We start from the raw sequence: 19,432 nt of genomic DNA, 5'->3' as shown, positions 1-19,432 counted from the left end.
ATAATTTTATTTTATTTAGCGTTGATAAAGAACTATGGCGATTAAATATTGGATATATTGAGGATATACCCCGCATCGCCTTGCATTTCGCTGCCTCAATGTGAGGTGCCCATCTCATTCTTTTATCAAACGTTACTCCTAAATATTTTATTACTGACTGCCATTTCAGACTTTCTCCAGAGGGGATTTTCAGATCTGAACTTGGCTTATGTTTTCTAACACTAAAGAATATGTCGTCTGTTTTGGTTTGATTAATTTGAATAATTAATTTAAGTTTTAGGCCCCCACTTCAGTAAAAAAATGCTATCGTCCGTTTTAACCATGCTTTTCAGTATATGGTTTTTCATTGGGATTCTAAAATGCCGAATTTTCTATTTATTTACTATATATGTACTTGAAACGGTAACAGTTTTCGGAATAAAATAGGTACTATTTTAAAATACTATGTAAAATAGGCATTGATTTCATTTTTTCTTGGCTTACGAACGTATTGTGGACAATGATGATGATTTGTAAGTTGTAAATTCTGGTAGCAAAGGGCCATTTCAGGGCCCTCAAGCGCACACTTATTTTCAATGTATGATAAACCGCCGCTGTATATGACGAATACTTCGATAGTGTTTCAGACATTTTCAGGTTATTTTTGTCAAAATAAGTAAATTATAAAAATTTCTTCAGACTACAAATCGTGAGTGAAAGTAAGAAGAGCTTAGTAAAAATGGAGCAAAGCCCTGTTATACATGTACATACATATGTACATACGGTGACCATATGGTATAGTTTATAACATTTATTATAAAATTATTAGCATACAAAACTTAGAACTTATAACATTTATAACACATTTTTGTAATTTAAAAGAGTTTAGATAATAAAAAAATTCGGGTGTGACCAACCCACGACTTTATCAATGTATTTGAGGAATATAAGAAAGTCACAAAACAAAATTCTATATTGAACCGTACAGACACATTCACACCTACCGGCAGCATTATGAAATACTAATAGCTAAGACATAATTTTCGATATAAATTGAGCGCAAATGTATGGAGACTTGCACAAGACAAAAGTTCTACTTCTGGTTGTCGGATTTTGTTCAATTTTTTTTCATTATTTAAAATCACTATCAGTATTGTTGCGTAGGGGTGGGTGGAGGATCCAAGTAAAAGGCCAACAGTCGTTTCACAGCATTTATTGATGATTCAGGAGATATTTATTCCTTTCATTAATAACATCATTATTCCACAACAACATGGTTTTACTTCTGGTAGATCTACCTAATCCAATTTATTATTATATGAAAATTTTATTGCTAGTGCCTTATCTGTTAATTTGCAAGTTGACTCAATTTACACTGATTTCAGTAAAGCATTTGACAAAGTTGATATTGAGATTTTATTATATAAACTAAACAGTATCGGAATCAGCGGTGTATTACTAAACTGGTTTCGGAGCTATTTGTCCAATAGATCATTATTAGTTAAAATTGGTCATTCTAAATCTTACTCCTTTAATCCAACTAGTGGCGTTCCCCAAGGATCTCACATGGGACCAGTCCTATTCAATATTTTTATAAATGATATTATAAATATATTTAATGATGTTAAAGTGCTCTTATTTGCAGACGATTTAAAAATATTTAAATGTATAAAAGACACTAACGATTGTGCTACTTTACAAACTAATTTAAACTCATTAAACGATTGGTGTTCTTTTAATAAATTATATTTAAACATTAAGAAGTGTTCTGTTGTCAGGTTCAGTAGGTCAAATAACAAAATTATTTATAATTATCATATAAATAATGAATCATTACTATCATCATCGCTGATTAAAGATCTAGGAATTATTTTTGACGACAAATTAACTTTTAATTCTCATATAAATTTTATCACAAAAAATGCCATCAAAACACTTGGTTTCTTAATAAGAAATAGTACTCACTTCAAAAATGTAAATACGATTAAAATTTTATACACCACTCTGGTTAGAAACCAATAAGAGTACAATTCTACCATTTGGTCTCCTTATTTAATGAAACAAATTAACATAATAGAGTCAGTGCAAATAAAGTTCATTAGATTCATCAAATTTAAATTTTTTAAAAGCCATAATCATCATGTCAGTAATGTTATTATTTACAGGAAACTTAATTTGCTAAAATTATATGACAGAAGGAAAATTAACGATATTTCAGTTCTGTGTGGTCTTCTTAATGGCACTATTAAATGCTCTGACTTGGTGAGTTTAGTGTGCTTCCATGTGCCGGGTAGATCAATTAGATGTAACCATCTTTTTGATATGCCCAGGTTTACCACTAATTACTCATTGAACTCAGCTATGTTGAGACTGCACAGAGTTGGAAACGAAATGTCCATGGTCGATTTATTCATTGTTAGTAAATACAACTTGAAATCTATTCTATTTAAATATTTTTTTTAATACAATGTAATTTATTTTGTAGTATATGAATGTATGTGTATTTTTCTTTTATATTTCATTTTAATATTTTTTTTCTTTGTCTATTTCCAACATGTAAAATGGTCAATTTTTTCTTGACCGTAAAAATAAAATAAAATAAAAATAAAAAATAAAATACGCACTGACAGTGCTCAGTCCAGAATGACCTGATATCGCCTACGTACCGCCTTATAAAGGGTAGATCTCTCAGGACGTCTAATCTGTTTGCCTACTGTATAGTCACGTATTCGGATATGTATTCCCACGGTACGAGAAGTGCAATTATTGTTTAGCTTTCATGCACTTAGCTTGTCGCTAATCCTTAAAACCACTTACCCCGGTCACACGGTCTCTCAGGACGCTACCCGGCCTAATCCGATCGCAATTACTCGGCGGCTCTGTTTAGTATACGTAACAGTATTATACACAATAAATATCAAGAAGATTAAAATAATTTAAAAGGTCAAAATAAAATAATGAAATATTGTTTTAAAAAAAATACTACTTCCGGTTTATGAATTCTGACCAAAACCTTATCAACTCTAAGTTAGTACATAAAGAATAAAAATATGAATTTTCAGCTTAATACGTTCAGGGGTGTGGACAGAATAGTGTGCACAACATTTTTGACCTTTCTAAGAGGAAAAAATCCTTTGGGAAGGAAGAAAAGCAAGGATAAACACTACTATACAATTTCAACGAAACAGCTCGATGTGTCGTTTTGAAAAGAATATCCCATGTACGGTATCAAGAACGCCATATTTTTCTATATGTTTAAAACTATCTAATTAGTAAAAAAACCAACATAACACGCTGTGTGATTTCGCCCTTATTCTTCTCGTGTCGACTGTTTTTTCATTCGAGAACATTCGAACACTGAAATAAAACCAATTTTTCACTAACGAAACATATTGCAGGAAGAGAGGCTCAGGCGAGTGACCGTCAAAAAATCGAAAATGTTCGTTTACCATGCATACATATGAAAAACGGTTAGTATATATATCAGTGGCGTGCGGTAAAACTCTCTCTCCCCACCGTCGTACATCCTTACTTAATTTGCGTGAGCAGGATATAAGAGGAACAGGCTTTTCCTCCCGTATCCTGCGCGCGAACATTAAACAAGGCTGTATGACAAAAAGAGAGATAATTTCACCGCATGCTACTGATATATGTATATTATATATATTTTTAGCCAGCAGCATAGCTCGGTCGTTAAGCTTCTGCTTAGCGTCGAGAGGCACCGGGTTCGATCCCATGAGCTGACCTCGATTGAAAAGTATTTTTCTGAGTACATCTGTAGTGACTTGGATATTTGTGATTCCAGGTCGATCGTTTCCTATCAGAGTTTGCCAATTTTCTCTGATTTCATTGTTGAAACGGTTCCCGTATAAAAATTGGCCAAAAAATCCTTCCTACTGTAGGCGGGGTAGGAATGTGTTGACCGTATCCCAGCCTAACGAAACACTGTTGTGCTTGTTTTAAATTGTTTTATTGTTTGCCTAAATATTGTACAAGTGTATTAGAATATTCGGGGAAGTTTCTCGAAGCGGCTATTGGCTGCTGACTGTCGTGTCGTGCGGCTGCTTGATCTGTAATGTGCCGTTGCTCTGGATCCGGCTGAGTTGCAAGCGTTCTTCCATTGTAAGGTAGTGTAGTGGTAGCTGATTTGCTGCTGTGTGTCGACTGGTCTGCTGCTGTGTGTTGACTGAAGTTGTCTGGGTTGGATTTCCTTTTATATTGTTTTTGGGGATCCACGTGACTTGTTTACTGGCGATTGATTCTGAGAAGTGCACGTGGTTTGCTTACAGGAAGTACCATCTGGCGATTGTTTCTGAGAAGTACACGTGGTGTTGACTGGGTTTGCTTCTTGGTAGTACACGTGTGGCTTGTTGACATGAAGTAGCGTCTGGCGATGATTTCCGAGAACAGCAGGTGGTGTTGTTGACGAGTGTACCGTCTCGCGTCCGGGGCGTGGGGGGTAGTGCGCCGTGCAAGTGTTTACGTTCTTAGAGTGAGTGCGTGGTGCGTTGGCACTTATTGATTTATTATTATTTTTAATAAGTTAATTTCCGTTTGTGTGACGGGATTCCTACACTACCTACTATGTCACCACTATTTGAGTGTGATTAACGTACAATAAAATTTATGTATAATTCATAGATGTCTCGTTAATTTGCGAGCTTTTCAGTGTCTCGTAATTCAACGACTTGTAATAAAAATGCTGCATTGTAATTGGCCAGGAAGACGTATTGGGGTTTACATGTAAGGCCTTCCTGGTATATACATTGTATGTAAAGAAAATAAAAAATAAAATAATATATACATAGTACCATTTACTATGCACCATAGATGTATAATACATAGATACGCCCTCACGTTTTATGCCGGTCTCCCTGCTGGCGCATGCAAAATACATGGCGCATGCACACTTTCTCTCAGTAACTAGTTAGCTTCAAAGTCGGAAGGTCGATATTGCATAGATATTGCGGAGATCTTGTCGTCACTATCTGAGGGGTGCGGGGGGTTTAACTAGCGGGGAAGTGGTGAGAAAAACGACGACCGCTGCGTCGTAGGGAAAAAAACCTTTTTTTTCCAACTTCCCCGCTAGTTAAACCCCCCGCACCCTTCAGTTAGTGACGACAAGATCTCCGACCAAAAGCAGGCGTCAGGGCCCATCTTTGTATTATATATCTATGCCATGCCCCCCTTTTTTTCGATCTTTCGACTTAAGATATTTCGATTTTCGATCTTTGCCTTCGGATATTTGCTTTTTCGATCTTTTGACTTTCGGTGCCGCGAGGTAGACCCGGCTCAGGCATATACGCATCGAGCGCATTTCCAAAGGGAGACATATTTGCAAAGGTTTGAAAATAAAAGCCTCATCGTCATGGTCGTGTCGAGTGGTGCGGAGGCTGCGCGGGAGAAGAGGCGGGTGAGCAAAAGGGCTGCAGTGGAGTGGGGGGTGTAAGCAGAGAAGGGGAGTGGGGAGTGGGAAGTGGGAAGTGGGAAGTGGGCAATGTATGGGCAATGTCGGCACGACGTTTGCGCTGTCGACCGGAACATGTCTGAAACGAGAGTTGCACTTTTCACTCGGCGCTTTCGCGATCGCCGTTGCGCATTTCTCCACTTAGGTAACTACATACATTCATACATAATTATTCGTTATTCGACGATCGATCCGCGCGCCGCAATTTGCGATTCGCTGTTGTTATTTTTTTTTTTTTGGTGCCGCTTTTGGACCGGAAGTGTGTTTGTTATGATCGACGCGTTACGATCGAGCCAGTGGCCGCTGAAATGTATAGATTTTGTAAATAGAAGAACTTGATTTGCTGAAAAAATAATGTGTTGTCCCCGTCTTAATAATTTTGTAATGCTGCGTACGGACCAAACCAACGACGATTTTGGGCCAACAAAGCGTACAAAATATCGAAATAAAAATTAAATTTAAAAAATGAAATTATTGAAATTAAAACTATTATTATTATATTAAAATTAAATTCAAATATCAAAATAAAATTATAATCAATATATTAAAATTAAAATAAAATATTGAAAGTTAAAACAGAACATGCCCAATTTAAATAAATTTTCGAGATTGACCTAAAATTAGATCATCAACAATCACATACAGGTAATCCTCGACTTTTGTTTGTCGAAGATGTTTTGACTTACGAAGATACGCATTAAGATCGAAAAAAAAAAAATCAAAGAATTATTATTTTTACTTCCCCGTAATGCGCAGTTACTGAGAATATCTGATGTATTAGTATGGGTGACCGAGCGATGATCGCAATCCGGAGCGTTGTCGGTCTATCAATCGAATTTTTTTTAGTTTTCAATTGTTTCTCTCGTCGAAATAAATCAAATAATTAAATCCATCTCAGAGGTAAAATTTATCGGATAATGTGTGATTATTAATTTTATTTCGACGAAAGAAAAAAAAACCCTTTGACAAATCACCGACATTTTTTTTTGTTAAATGTTTCATCGACGGCGGAAACACAGTATTTCCCTTTATGATGACCGACAAGAGGATGGATTTTGAGCGAATTCATGAATATACAAATATAATCTCAAATCAACTCAAACAACCGGATATAGGCTAAAGTGTGATGCCGTATAATTGTTTTCTCAGAGGACAGTGGATATCGTGACGACTTATAAGAAACAATAACAAGGTTTTTTTCGCTCGTAATCAGAGAAATTATAATATTTCTCTGGTTGTAATACGTATCATCGTAATTCAAAACATTGTTGTTATTCAAAACATCAACGATGATCTAATTTTAGCTCAATCTCGCTCTTTAGCTTAATTTTAATATTTAATTTCAATTTTTTAATTTAATTTTTATTTCGATATTTTGTACGCTACTGGTTTTAAAAGTTGGCCCAAAATCGTCGTTGGTTTGGTGCGTACGGACCATAAGATATACAGAAAAATTCTTCTGTGATTTGAAGAGAATCATATATCATATATATAAAGACGGTAATCTGTGTGTGTGTGTGTGTGTGTGTGTGGGTGTGTGTATGTGTCCTAACGCTCGCCGAACATAATGTACGGGGAACAAAATTTTTTTTTTCATATTTTTAATTTTTTTCATTTTTTCAGTTTTTTCATTTTTTCAGTTTTTTCATTTTTTTCAGTTTTTCAGTTTTTTCATTTTTTCAGTTTTTTCATTTTTTTCATTTTTTCAGTTTTTTCATTTTTTTCATTTTTTTCAATTTTTTAGTTTTTCAGTTTCCCAGTTTTTTCAGGCCCCGGGGTGCCGAAGGCATCGGGGGCGCTGGGGGCGAAGCCCCCGGGGTGCCGAAGGCATTGGGGAGCGACGGAAGCGCCGGGGGCGAAGGCCCCGGGGTGCCGGAGGCGTCGGCGATGCACAAAATGTAATTCGTAATTCGTAATTTGTCATTCGTAATTCGTGCATCAATTTCTTTCCGAAACCAGTCGATTCAATATCTTTAACTTTATTTTTATTCGAGTTTCAATTGCTTTTCGATACCACCCGTTGAAATCAACGGGTCCAACACTAGTACATATATATAGAGACACGTATTTTGGGAATTTTGCTATTAATGCTAAAATCCGGAATAGATGCTAAATTCGTAAAATATGCGAATAGATGCTGAAATAACAAACAAAAGTGAAATTTGCATAAAATTTATAAAATTAATAGACAGCTTAGAAGTGTCTTCCTATCCCTTTGCCCATTTATTATGTGAAGAAATTGAGGGGATAAAACAGAGCTTGCAGTTTACCATAGACGGTATTTTTCCTGTCGAAACCAAGCAACTGTTTTCGTCTACTACTGAAAATAGTAGACAAAAGTGTTGATGCTGAAAGGTATTTTAGTAAATACAATATAATTGTTACCGATTGTCGCACAAATCTCAAAAAATAATCTGTAGAAATATGCTCCATGTTGAGTTATAATAAATTTCAATTGGTATTATATTTTTATATTCATATTTTTTGTCTTTGTATTTTTATATTCATGTTTTTTTACATTCAAATTTTAATTCCAAAACATTTTTAAATTTTTCTATTATTTTTTAATTGTTGTGTTGTTTTTAAATTATATATGTAAATATATAAATTTTATTAAAATTCATCGACATTTTTTATTATTTAAAATTAAACTAGATGCTAAAATTGAACTTTTTGAATGCCCTAAAACGCTAAAATGCAAAATGAAAATGCTAAAATTGACAAAAATAGATGCCCAAAATACGTGTTTCTACATAATATGTACATATAATAGCGAATATATATATATATATATATATATATATATATATATATATATATATATATATATATATATATATATATATATATATATATATATATATATATATATCATCATATATACATATAATAGCGCTATTCTGCGTGTCGTTTCGTATAATAGTCGTTTCGATTTGTACGTCACAGTTAAAACACTGCCAACAAAACGTACGAATAATATACGGATTTAATAACAGATCAACAAAAAACTTCAATATATACTGTTTGCTACCAATGTTTTTTCTAGGGCAATAAGTCTATGAAAATTTATTTTATTAATTAATTTTTCTATTGGTGCTAATATGTAGTTATTTTTTACCATTTTTTTCATACTAAACAATTAAATATAAATTATTTAAAGGATATTTGAAAAAAAATCGACCGCGATCGGATCGAACACAGGAGCGACACATTATTTTTTTATTTAATAACTTAATATGCCAACACCCATGTGATGATATTTCATCGGGCACAACTCTAGTATTATATACATATATAATATCACTATTCTGTGTGTCTGTCTGAGATAACGCTCGCCGTACTATAATAATCATTTCGATTCGATATACATTTGTACGTCACAGATAAACCACTGCCAAAACGTATATATGAATACAATATCAAAATAAAAAACTTCTATACATACTATTTGCTACCAATGTTTCCTCTTGGCAGAGATTTTACCGTGATTTATTGAAAATTTAATAATGAATTTTTCGTTTATTTTATCGAGGTAAGCCAATTATCAATAGAATTTTTGTTATTAATCCACAAGAATAGTCGAAATATGATTTTTCTCAGTGCAATTTTATTTAATTCTCACATAAAGATAATTTAATATATTATCCCTATTAATTCAATTCAGATTCGTGTAAATACGAGTAAATACTAGTACGAGCTTTTTGCTCGCAATTTTACCGATTTAAAATTCAGCACACTTCCAATTAACCCTTTTAAACGAAAACAAAAAATAGTGTGGTCAGAACACTATTCCAATAAACATGTTTCAATAGAAAAAAATCAATATAAAATAGTATTAACAGTGGGAAAAAAATGAAAATACGTACTTTTGACTTTTGATTTGAAGTAGACGACTACTTAGAGAGATTTGAAAGCTGAAATGTACTACAAATGGAAGATAAAATACCCTACTATAGATTCCAATATTCATTTTGAACAGGAAATTGACAGATTTTGAGACATCGATCGAACAACACCAAGATATAGAAAAATCGCGCGATTTAAAAAACACATGTATCTCCGAATCTCGAGCCAATGAACATTTTTTATTACCAAATTCGTGTTTACTGGGCATCGATCTATAAGAAAAGTCATATCTCGTCTCTGGACCATTTTTCGTGTCTGACAGTGTAATGGAAGTATTTAGAATTTTTTTGATAAAATGTTCTGTTTTCAATTTGAAAAAAATGCTCACCTTAATATAAAATGTTTATACAGTAAAATTCTTCTGCGATTTGAAGAGAAGTTAATAATAATATCGTATTTTGTATGTACCTAAATATTTGAATTGATTAAAATTGTTGACATGATTGATAAAAAAATTTGCTGTTTTTCTACGGCTGATGAAACAGCTAATACATAATGTATTTTTTTATTTATAAATTTGGTTCACAATACATCTTAGGCCTATAGTAATTGTCACTATCATTTTCTATTTTTGTTATTTATAATATTATCTTATTTTAATGTTCGTTTACAACTGTGGTTCCTAAACTTATTATGCCCATTCTTAATGCAAAAACCTGACCATGAACCCCCAAGTGTATTCTAACATTTGTAAGTATAATTTCCAGTCTGTTTTTTACAAGGCTTTTCGTGATGCGGTGCATAACTGCACTAAATCCACGTTCTACTAAATATGAATATGGGAAAGCAACCAACAGCTTTAATACAGTGACCCATAATGCAGGATATATGTTTGTGTAAGCAGAATTTGTGGTATCCTTGTTCAAACATTGGTCTCAGCTCCTCATTTGTGGGTAATTCAATAAATTGCTCTAGTATTAGTATGGAATCATCTGAGTTTGTGGGTCTACTTGCAAAACGGTTCAACATCCAATCTGGGATAACCAAGTCTTCAAATCTTTGGCTGAGGTCAGAGTGAAGAGCCGTTAAGTGTTGACAGTAAGCAAGCAAATCTTCATCTCGTTTTTGCAATTTTGAAAGATTTGGATCTGAGAGCATTCCCCTCTTTCCAAGTTTTGTATTTGTGAAAAATTTTTGTAACAAACTCGGATATTACACTTTTAGTTTCAAATTGGTTTCGTTAAATTTGGTAAATAAGTCAGTTTTTGAATTAATTAAATTGAGTCGCAAATCATTGTCTTTACTTTCAAGGAATTCCGGACCCCCCGATGTTGTCCACGCACCCCCAAATTACTTTAAATTTACCACAGACCCCTTCAGTGGTCATAGGGACAACCTCTAATCTAGCTCTTTCTTTTTAATTAATTGTTGAATTAAAAAATAGTTCACTTTATACATCATTTATCATTGAATTCTATTACATTCAAAAATAATTCAATATCATATCATTTTAATTTGTACATATTATATATATTTCTGGAAAAGCGATTCAAACTCTAATGAGTATTATATAAAGCAATACAATCCGATTAATCTGTTTCATTAAACTTAAATTAGAATTCATAAAACAGAATCTTTTGATAGACTCCAACCTTTTCTATGTTCGGCTACAAGTCGTCAAAGTCTGTCAACTTTTCTTCTTCCATCGGATCAAGTGGGAGAATTTTCTTTTCTTGGATACCATTCTTCTCGTGAACACCATTCGCTAGCACTTCCATGTTTTGGTTTTCGCCCAAATGATCCGTCTGGCAGCCTTTGTTCACGAAAGCGTCCGAGGAAAAGTCCTGGGGAGCTTCCGACAGCCTATGTATAATATTAAATATTCCAAATTCCATACAATTTTTCGTTTGTAGTTTCTCACAAGCTAGTTTTCAAGCAAACATCCTTGTCGTAGCTTTTCTCATGCCTGAAGGTTGTTACTTTCCCGTCTTCTAACTTCCATAATGCGGCCCGACACTGCCCTCCGGCTCTCTTGACACACCACAGCTCGCAGTTGCTCAACTACAGCTATCTTAGTAGCAGCTCTGACCTGGTCACTCCATATTGTTGGATATCTCTGCTTCTCTCACTATTTCTTAGAATGATCAAATTTTCCAGGCTGTCCGGTCTCGTCTCAGTATGTGCCCAAAGAACTGGAAGATCTGCTTGAGACGATGGATGACAGCCTGTTGGAAACCCTCAGCTTTTGTAGGATGAGGCATTGGTTCTTCTTGCTTTAAGCACTTTCCCCGTCGCAATATCTTCATTCTCAGCTTCGATATTGAGCTTTTTTCAAACAAATGTTAGCTAACATGTTCTGAACTATAATATATGTGTACATGACGTCATTAATATCTTGGACAGTTGTAAACAGTTTTTTTCTTAATTGTAATTAATCAAATTTTTTAAGCTGAAAAGCACATATGTGAATTTTTTGTGTTCTGTTTTATCATCTCTATGGTAATTATTGGTGCTATTGTTTCAGAAATCAATCTTATACAAATGTAGTATGTGAATTCATACCTATCTGCTATTTTCATATACAAATGCTACACAAGTATTCTGACATCTTCGGTAAACCAGTAATAAACTCCTCAATATTTACATTAAAACAGTCCACTTTCCTAAAATGTTTGATTATTTTGGTGTTTTGGTAAGGACAAGTGTCTCGATGGATGTTTTATTGACTTTTTTCTTTCTTTTAAGGATATATATATAAACTAAACTCAAAAAGTAAATATGTATTATGTTTCAACACAATTTTTCAAAATATCAAATCAATCTTTTACAAGTGATCTGTATAAGAATATGATTACATATAAGACTTTTATTAAAAATCAAACTGATTTTTACCGTCAAAATGTTAAACCATAATTTTACTCAAAGCAATATTTAATAGATTATCAGTGTGTCGACAATATGATTGCATGATTTCACCTGAAAGATTAATAAAATCTTAAATGTATCATTGAAATTCAAAGGATAATTTTGTAATAGAAATCAACATGTGTTTTGATATTAGAAAAATCATAAAAGTTGAAATAATTTTTTTAACTATTCAAAGATAAGCACATCTGTTTTTTTTTAGATTGTAGCTGAATTGAACCTTATCATATTACAATTAACAAATGTATTAACATTTACCACAATTTTCTGTTTAAACTATGATAATATACACATGCCATATAAAATATTGTTACGCAATTCATTCGAGCATGTTATTACGTTTTAAAAATGACATCATATTATACTTTTCGAATAAAAGTACCTAGATATGTGCCCATGATAATGAAAGTGCCCTAAGTCATGTTGTCGTGCAACTGACAGTCTATTGTCATAATAACGGTTGTAAAGTGATAACAAAACACTGAATACAATGTATTCAATTTAAAGTTTGAAATAATCTAATGTATATATGAAAACGGACGCGATGTATGTATGTATGTGGGTAACACAGCCAATCAGAGTCAAGTGGTCGAGGAGACGCGGGGAAGTGGGGGGGGAGCGTCATGTGACGCGAGGCCGAGCGATTACCTTACATAAATTACCTTACATCTACATATGTATATATATATAAAATTTAATGTCTTCTTGTATGTTTGTCTATCTGTCTGTCTATATGTCTGTCGTATAGGCGCCGAAACCACTCAACCGATTACGATGAATCTTTCAGGATTTGTTGTATGCATGTCCGGGAAGTTTACTGTGAAATAAAAACGGGAAAAACCTCTTAGGCCTAGTTCATAGTCTCGACAATGTCGCTGCGAGAAAGTCGCAGAAGTGTTGCGAGGTGTCGCTGTTCATACTTTCTAAGCCCGCTTTAAAGGTCACGGAATTTGACCCTTAAAGCCCTCATAGTCAGCGCGACAGTTTTTAGCGCTTACTATGAACACTATACATTAATATGAACAGCGACACTTCTGCGACTTCGTCGCAGCAACATTGTCGAGACTATGAACTAGGCCTTAAGAGGGCTGTACACCCGAAACCTTAATTTTGTTACCGTTCCTTTCTTCGATATATATATTGAGTGTATGTATATATTGAGTGAATGCGACAATATATATCAATATATATATTGAGTGAATGTGACAGTTGCGCTTTGACCAGATAAAACGTGTTTTAAATTGACAAAATCGAGGTTTCGTATTCTCCTATTTTACTATTTTCTCCTCCAAAAGTGGACCAATTTTTAAAAAAATTTCATCATCGGTATGAGAAAGATATTTTCTGTGCATCTATCGGCGTATTTTTTTTAAAATCGACCGTTAAATAAGCACGCTAGACTCTTTTCGTGGGTGTAAAAAAGAGGCGATTTTATAGATGTTTGGCGGCTCCTAGCTCCTATAAAAAATAATTAATCAAAAAAATAAAACGATAGATGCACCCCAATGGTGGATATCCATAGCATATTTTCTCTAGTGCCATAATTGAGGTAGGGAGAAGTATAGTACGTTTGTATGGACGAGGCGCTGCTGTCCAGCCCTCTTAATAATAATATTCGTAATTACGATTTTACCAACGCGAAGGTATGAGCTATTGTGTGCAAGCCTATTTGGTAGTCAAGGAAATGTGTTTTTTGGTAGAAGAGACGTCACTCCACGTCGTTGAGCTCCAACCATCAATTGAAACAGGAACAGGAATTGCATGCCTTATTCTGGCATTGCAAAGCATGCCGGGTTCAGTTAGTTATCTATAAATAAATAAAAAATCAATGTTTGTCTGTCTGCCACGTATGCGTTCCTATACCATTCGACCGATTGCGATGAAACTTACATGAGTTATTGTGTGCAAGCCCTGCGATGGTTTCTGAAGAAAAAAAAACGCCTAAAAACGGGAACCAAAACGTGAAAACAGGAATGAGTGGCATTGCAACGCAATCATTTCAAATGTGTTCGCGTCGTCACCTGGGTTGTTAGGGTAAAATAAACAAACAATTGAATAATTTAAAATGTGTTCGCCGCCTGCGTTTTCCGACAAATTGACATTACTGTTGTGGGTCTCGGGGGAACAGGGTAGTTCCTCCCCCACGAGTTAGGGCCGAATGGTCGAATGACAGCTCGACTGCCGTAACCATGGCGACCGGTGTTGCCACCCTCTTCTATGGGGTCGCCACATCACTCCCTCCCCAGCGACATTGCGTAGCCGTCGCGACAACTACGGGATGTAGCTGTCCAGACGGGCTGGCCACCGGACTCTCCTGCCAGTCCGTGTGGTTGCTTGTCGGCCAGTTTCTTGCTGTGGTTCTGCATTTTCTTGGGGGGCTCTCTCTGCTCTCTCTGGGGGCTCTCCGCTGCTTTCCATGTATGCCGGCTTTATGCGGTCTACCGATACGGTGACATTGGAATCCTTAATTCTGAGTGTGAAGAACTTCGGTCCCCTCTTCAACACCCTGTATGGACCATCGTATGGAGGCTGTAACGGACCCTTGGCAGCATCGTGTCTCAGGAACACCTGATCACTGGTGTGCAGGTCTTTGAAGATAAAGGTTGATCTTGTTCCATGGCGCCGCGGTGGACTGGGTCTCAACCTCGCCATTTGGGACCGCAATCTCTCTGCTAGTTCCGCTGTGTTGGGTCCTCCGTTTCGTTGTGGAGCCAGAAACTCTCCCGGTAGCCGTAGCGGTTGACCATATACCAGTTCTGCTGACGTGGCATTAAGGTCTTCCTTCCATGCCGATCGGATTCCCAGTAACACTGTTGGTAGGGCTTCCGTCCACCCTTCGTCTTGGTGGCACATGATCGCGGCTTTAAGCTGCCTGTGGAACCTCTCTACCATCCCATTTGCTGCAGGGTGGTATGCGGTTGTCCTTATGTGTGTCGATCCCGTCAACCTATTCAGTTCCTTGAATAGAGTGCTCTCGAATTGTCGTCCTTGATCGGTAGTTATTCGTAGGGGGCATCCGAATCTTGCAATCCAACCACTGACGAATTTTTTTGCAACCGTTTCTGCCGTGATATCTTCCATAGGGATAGCTTCTGGCCAGCGAGTAAACCTGTCAACGCATGTCAATAAATACTTGTAACCGGCGGACTGTGGTAAGGGACCAACTATGTCTAAGTGAATGTGGTCAAATCGATTTTCCGGTGGCTGGAACTCTCCCACAGGTGCAATGACGTGCCTTGTTATTTTCGATTTCTGGCAAAATATGCACTCTTGGGCCCATCTTCTGCATTCTTTCTTCATACCCGTCCAGAAATATCGTTGGGTCACTAATTTAGCTGATGCTTTTACCCCTGGGTGCGCCAATTGATGGATTAGTTCGAACGCCTGTTTCCTAAATTTCGCTGGCAAGTACGGCCGTTGCGTTTCTGAAGATACATCACAATAGATGGTCGTCTCTTCGCCTGGAATAGGTATCTTGGCAAACTGCTTGTCGGGATCTCGTAGCAGTTGTGACAGTTCTGTGTCATCCTCCTGCGCTCGTGCTATTGCTTGAAAGTCCATCCCGGAAATTGCTTCTATTCTTGACAGTGCATCCGCTACCACGTTTTCTTCTCCCGATACATGTCGAACATCTGTTGTGAACTGGCCTACAAAGTCTATGTGCCTAAACTGTCTTGGCGAACATTTCTCTGGCTTCTGTTGGAACATGTATATAATAGGCTTGTGGTCAGTGAAAATAGTAAAAAATTTTCCTTCTACCATATGGCGGAAATGCCGGACTGCACTGTATATTGCCAACAACTCCCGGTCGTAAGTGCTGTATCTCCTTTCTGTTCCTGACAATTTCCTTGTGAAGAATGCCAACGGCTCCCACCCTTCGGGCATCTTCTGCTGTAGGACTGCTCCGAGTGCTACATCTGATGCGTCCGTCACCAATGCCAAGTCTGCCCCTGGTTTTGGGTGGCTGAGGAGGGCTGCGTCTGATAAGCTATCCTTGCACTTTCCGAATGCTTCTTCCAACGCGTTGGTCCATGCAATCTTTGCCTTGTCTTTCTTTTTAGATCCTTTTAGCAACTCGTTGAGGGGCGCCTGCAATTTTGCAGCACCCGGAACAAAACGCCGATAGAAGTTTATCATCCCCAAAAACTGCCTTAATTGTTCGATTGTAGCTGGTCGGGGAAATCTTTTCACCGCAGCTACTTTTTCTGCTTGGGGTTTGGTTCCATTTTCTGACACCTCGTATCCTAGAAATCTTACAGTTTTTGCTCCGAAAACGCACTTTGCTGTGTTGACTAAAACGCCATATTCTTGAAACCGTGAAAAAAGTTTTCGTAAGTGGTTAATATGTTCTTCTTCGTTTTCTGACGCTACCAGCACGTCGTCAATATATACGTAGCAGAAATCCAATCCCCTTAGGACTTCGTCCATAAACCGCTGGAAGGTCTGTGCCGCGTTTCTGAGTCCGAAGGACATAAACGGGAATTCAAATAACCCAAACGGGGTAGAAATTGCTGTTTTTTTTATGTCTTCATTGTGTACAGGGATTTGGTGGTATGCGCGCACGAGATCAATTGTAGAAAATAACTTCTTGCCATATAAGGTACTGGCGAAATCTTCTATATGCGGTACTGGATACCTATCTGGTATAGTGCGGGCATTCAACGCTCTGTAGTCCCCGCATGGTCTCCATTCTCCGTCGTGCTTAGGTACTAGGTGTAATGCTGATGACCAACTACTGTCTGATGGTCGAGCGATTCCTTCGTTCAACATGGTCTTGAAAGTCTCTTTTGCGATCTGCAACTTCTCTGGTGCGAGGCGGCGCGGCTTGCAACTTGCTGGTGGTCCTTCAGTGGTTCTGATATAATGCACAGTATGATGTTTCATTGTTCTGTTTTTATTTCCTGTCGGCCGCGTTATCTCTGGAAACTCTGTTAGTAGATGGTGAAATGTTGATGTGCCACAAATTGCTTTCACCTGCTCTACTTTTGCTGTTCCTATTGCTCGGCCCCTCACTGAAACAGTTGTGAGATTATCCATCAGTTTCGCATTTTTCAAATCAATCAAAAGACAAAAATGTTTGATGAAATCAGCGCCAATAATAGGCCTTGATACGTCGGCTATTACAAATCTCCATTTGTATACCCGACGTAGTCCCAAGTCTACGTCTACCTCCTTCCAACCGTACGTTTTTATCGTAGATCCGTTCGCGGCGAATAGAAGGTATGATGTCGCTATTTTGCGACCCGGCAATATTGACTTCGGAAGGACACACAGGTCAGAACCGGTGTCGACTAGGAACCGTAATTTACTGACCTTGTCTGTTACGTATAGGCGGCAAGAAGTGGGGCTGGGGCTGCTTTCCGCCATTAGCGCCTGCCCTGGAAGTTTTCCGCCTGGTTAAACCTGCGCGGTGGCGTGTTCCTGCGGCCTCGGGGACTCTGTTGTCGTGGTTGCCAGCGTCGGCTCCTCGCTGGGGAGTGTGATGGCCTTGATTCTTTCCGATTCGTCTCGTTCGTTTGTAGTAGCCGTCCCATCATCGTAGTCAGGTCATCTACCTTTTGATTTAATGTTTGGAACTCTCCCCGTGTCACATACTCATCATCGGTTTGCCGCCTCTTCTCTCTGCGGTCTGTCATCGCTGCCACGTGGGGGCTGCTGTCGTACCACCTGTCTGCCTTCCTGGCCAGCTTATCCAAATCGGTTTCGTCGCTCATTGCCAGTTGCAAGCTTAGTCCCTCTGGCAGCCTGCTCTCCCACGTGGTTCTCAGCAGATCCTCCGACATTTCCTGGGCCGCCAATATCCGGAGGTCTCTCAGGAACTGTGATGGCTTCCTGTCGCCAATTTCCTCGCGTTCGAGGAGTCTGCGATGTCTCTGTCGTTGGCCGACTCCTAACCTCTCCAAAATTTCCTTCTTCAGGAAGGTATATCGCTTGAGTTTCGGGGGGGCCACGTGGATGTCCCAAATCTCCGTCATCACCTCGCGAGGCAAACACGCGATTGTTCTGCAGTATCGCGTGTTTTCGCTAGTGATTCTGGCGGCTTCGAAGCTCGCCTCCATCTGTGCGAACCATATTTGGGGGTTCTCGGCCCAAAAGGGGGGAAAGGGGGGCACGGGCGCCCCCAAAAAGTCAAGATTTACCGTGCTTTGGTTGCGGTCGCTGTTCTCCGCGTTTTCCTCCATGTTGTTCTGCACATTGTTCTCCCCGCCTGCTTCGCCGTCGGACATCGTGTTTCCACAATTGTCGGGAATAATAGGGGGGGATGGGGGTGCGCGCTGTCTATCACGTCGGGGTCACCACTGTGGGTCTCGGGGGAACAGGGTAGTTCCTCCCCCACGAGTTAGGGCCGAATGGTCGAATGACAGCTCGACTGCCGTAACCATGGCGACCGGTGTTGCCACCCTCTTCTATGGGGTCGCCACACTGTAATTTAATTTGATTATTAAGTATTAATTTGAAACTGAAACATTTACTTATTGAAACACATCGAGTAACGAGAACAGGAACGGGAATTGCATGCGTTATTGTGGCATTGCAACACATGCCGGGTTCAGCTAGTATTATATTCCGCCATCGCCCCTTTTTCACACTCCTCTGGCTAGAACTGTGGCTTATAGCCATTCTCCCATTCCTCGTGGTCTCCATTTCTTAAATTCACTGGATGGTGCCATTGACATTTGTTACATCTCTCGTCATTTTCTGCACCACTTCCTCGGTTACGGAGGTCGCGACCAAATAGAACAGTTGAGTTAGTTTGATCAGTTAAGAATTTTTAAGTCATGTTTATTTATTTTTCTCTACTTCTTTTCTTGTATTTATGTATTTTTACTTGTATTTTCATATACTTTTTTCCATTCTTAATCTGATTAGCACACTCGTCGCTTTGGAGCAACATGTTAGACGAGTGTGCTTGATTAATTGATTTATATATACAGTGCCGGCCTTACACCCAATGGCGCCCTTGGGAAATTGTTTCTTAAACCCTTAGAAAAAAATTATAAAAATTAGATTACTACCCTCCTTGTTCCGGACTTAGGACCTTGCTACAGTTTCAGGAAGTGCCAGCACAAGCATAGCAACACAAATGTTTCGATATAATTCTTGTAAATTATGCTGTTTTATAAAATTTATTACAATGAGTGAATTAATTTTACCTTGAACTTTATTTGAAAGAAAGGCTTTTCAATTGATTACTTTTCATTGCTAATAATATCA

The 19,432-nt window shown here is 37.7% G+C and overlaps 1 protein-coding gene across 13 annotated transcripts in view; it reads left to right on the top strand.

The window, feature by feature from the left end:
* Window positions 1-5,234: 5,234 nt before the first annotated feature.
* LOC143917050 (uncharacterized) overlaps window positions 5,235-19,432 on the top strand; it is a 32,596-nt gene continuing 18,398 nt past the window's right edge. For 3 of the 13 annotated variants that reach the window (XM_077438436.1, XM_077438433.1, XM_077438425.1), the window contains exons 1-2: window positions 5,510-5,591; window positions 11,817-11,913. The gene's annotated coding sequence lies outside the window, so the exon portion shown is untranslated. Of the gene's footprint in view, window positions 5,592-7,190; window positions 7,345-11,816; window positions 11,985-19,432 lie in introns of all 13 variants that reach the window. The other 10 variants (XM_077438435.1, XM_077438427.1, XM_077438437.1 and 7 more) reach the window with 9 other exon arrangements.

Source organism: Arctopsyche grandis, chromosome 9 (assembly GCF_051622035.1).
Source record: "Arctopsyche grandis isolate Sample6627 chromosome 9, ASM5162203v2, whole genome shotgun sequence".
Lineage (NCBI taxonomy): Eukaryota > Metazoa > Arthropoda > Insecta > Trichoptera > Hydropsychidae > Arctopsyche > Arctopsyche grandis.
This window is presented reverse-complemented; position numbering and strand designations above follow the sequence as displayed.